This window comes from Anneissia japonica, unplaced genomic scaffold (genome assembly GCF_011630105.1).
Source record: "Anneissia japonica isolate Jap-2015-1 unplaced genomic scaffold, ASM1163010v1 scaffold287768_len205223_cov117, whole genome shotgun sequence".
In the NCBI taxonomy this organism is placed as follows: Eukaryota; Metazoa; Echinodermata; class Crinoidea; order Comatulida; family Comatulidae; genus Anneissia; species Anneissia japonica.
The window spans coordinates 128,264-131,569 of NW_022735704.1; positions in this window are offsets into that span (position 1 = coordinate 128,264).

Consider the following 3,306-nt stretch of genomic DNA (forward strand, 5'->3'; position numbering starts at 1 on the left):
AAGGGAAATTGACAGCTCGCACACCCTCTCCACCACTGTCATGATCCAGGCCTACGGCTCTCAGTTGACGCTTTGTAAAGGGGCTAGTTCTCACTTAGATACACCACTGGCTCAGTAAGTAACTTGTCTGAGAACGAATAAACAAATTTTTGGTGCAATGTAGTCATAGCGCTATGACTAGTGAGCCCTCATTTATTCTTCTGCTGTTTTCAAATATGAATCTTTTCATCCACAATCCCGCCACGATTGGTGAATCTATGCTGCACAAGTCTCATCAAATGCGTACGAGACACGACACACAATCATGTTCATCCTGATAGCAACTGTTGAAGTTGGTGGCACGCTTATCATCATCATCATCATCATCATCCCGTTTGTCCCCTTATAGGGTCGGGTCGTCTCATTATCATCCTCCATTTGGTGTGATTCATTACTGCTTCTACGTCTACCAATCTTCCATCTTGTCTGATAAAGTCCATCCATCTGGGTCTGCCATCTTATATCATATCAACCTCTTCCCGTCTCATTACATGTCCGTATACCATCCCAATCTACATTCTTGTATTTTATCTCCAAAACGTGTCACCTTTGTTTCCTTCCGAATATCCTCAATTTCCATTTGGTCCTCCAGTGCATCTTCTTCATCCACAAGCCCGCCACGAAATTATCATCAAATGCATATTATACGAGATACGATATAAACAAAATCATGTTTATCCTGATACCAAATGTTGACGTAGACTCGAGGCCTATAATAGTACGCGTATCTTTCGAAGAATTTTAATTTAAGGCTAGCCTGAAGAGTAACTGATTATTATCACTCATTCGAATGTTATTTATGTTGAATCTAAGTGATGTATGCTAAACCACTCGCTCATCAGTGCATATTATAATGTTACACGAAAGTTGGGCCGATTGAGACAACACTGACGTAGGGGTCCGGGGGCATGCCCCCGCGAGATTTTTGTGTTCTAGACGCCCGAACATAACATTTGAGGCATTCTGGGCTATCATTTTTTTCTTTCTCTCGTTTTTCTTTTTTTTTTTTCTTTTTTTACTTCCCAAAAGGGGGGGCCGGGGCCGGGCCGGCCCCTCCCAAATCCGCCCCTGAGTTTATACTTCATTTCCAGCAAACCAATTTTGTGTTGCATTGAACTCAAAAAAGATTGACTTGAATTTAAACTGAGGAAGGACCACACCAGACAAGTGGCGGTAGCGCCGGTGTGGGGATTGGGGGGCGGGCGGAAGAGTTACCCCGTGAGACAAGCTATGGACCTCCTGTCGTATTTGAGGCCAACGTACTAAAATCATCATTGTTTAAACATAATGGAAACATGAAAAAGAATGTCGAGCAAATGCAGTAATTGTCATGTTACCAGAAAAGGGGAAGTCGCGCAAAGTATAAAATTGCAACAATCAGCTTTCATCCTTCGCCGTATTTTGTTTCCAATTTAGTTCGACTGGCGTAGTGATGGCGCTACCGGGTGGTTATAGTAGCTACTGTTGGATGGCCAGTGTTTGTTAGATTGCCTATACTGTAGTTTCTGGGGTGTAACATTGTAACATTAGACGGCCTGGCGAAGACATTACCCTATTGAACTCCACAAAGGGGCATTGTTCTTCTAAATTCAAAACAGCAAGCCATGATCAGTTTCTCTTAATTATTATTGCATTGTAGAGATGAAGGTGCGTGCATTAGTTATGAAGGAAAATTTATGCCGGCTGCACTTACGGTCGTTCACAAAGAGGTACAAGCTAATCTTGTCAAAACCCCTATCTACCTTCTTTATTGCTTTTTAAAATCACGTTTTTCTTTTTACGAAAAGGCACTATGCCGTCTCTGACGAGGTATGTAGTTACTCCAAAATCGGAGTGTCTGCGCCCGCCGCCAAAACTGCGATTTCGGAGATTTTGCGTACTATACGCGAAACCTCCAAAATCGGAGTTTTTAACATTTATTCAAACCTCCGATTTCGGAGTTTCTGCGTACTTTTGATTAAACAAGTTCTCTATAGAGAGAGCAAAACTTTTAATAAACCTTCCGATTTCGGAGTTTCTGCGTACTTATACGCCAAACCTCAAAAATCGGAGTTTTCAAACTTTTATTTAAACCTCCGATGTTGGAGTTTCTGCGTACTAAACGCGAAACCGCCGAAATCGGAGTTTTCAAACTTTATTCAAACCTCCGATTTTGGAGTTTGTGCGTACTATACGCAAAACCTCCAATATTGGAGTTTTCAAACTTTTATTCAAACCTCCGATTTTGGAGGTTCTGCGTACTATACCGTAAACGAAAACTCCAAAATCGGAGTTTTCAAGCTTTCAATTAAACCTCCAATTTTGGAGTTTCTGCCTACTTATTTATACGCCAAACCTCCTAAATCGGAGTTTTCAAACCTTTAAATAAATTCTCCGATTTCGGAGGTTCTGCGTACTATACGCGAAACCTCCGAAATCGGAGTTTTCAAACTTTTATTCAAACCTCCGATTTTGGAGTTTCTGCGTACTATACGTGAAACCGCCGAAATCGGAGTTTTCAAACTTTATTCAAACCTCCGATTTTGGAGTTTGTGCGTACTATACGCAAAACCTCCAATATCGGAGTTTTCAAACTTTTATTCAAACCTCCGATTTTGGAGTTTCAATTCTGCGTACTATACGCGAAACCGCCGAAATCAAAGTTTTCAAACTTTATTCAAACCTCCGATTTTGGAGTTTGTGCGTACTATACGCAAAACCTCCAATATCTGAGTTTTCAAACTCTAATTCACACCTCCGATTTTGGAGTTTGTGCGTACTATACGCAAAACCTCCAATATCGGAGTTTTCAAACTTTTATTCAAACCTCCGATTTTGGAGTTTCAATTCTGCGTACTATACGCGAAACCGCCGAAATCAAAGTTTTCAAACTTTATTCAAACCTCCGATTTTGGAGTTTGTGCGTACTATACGCAAAACCTCCAATATCTGAGTTTTCAAACTCTAATTCACACCTCCGATTTTGGAGGTTCTGCGTACTATACCGTAGCGAAAAAAATCTCCTCCAAAATCGGAGTTTTCAAGCTTTCAATTAAACCTCCGATTTTGGAGTTTCTGAGTATTTATACGCCAAACCTCCCAAATCGGAGTTTTCAAACTTTTAATAAAACCTCCGATTTCGGAGGTTCTGCGTACTATACGCCGAAATCGGAGTTTTCAAACTTTTATTCAAACCTCTGATTTTGGAGTTTCTGAGTGAAATTATACGCGAAACCTCCGAAATCGAAGTTTTCAAACTTTATTCAAACCTCCGATTTTGGAGTTATA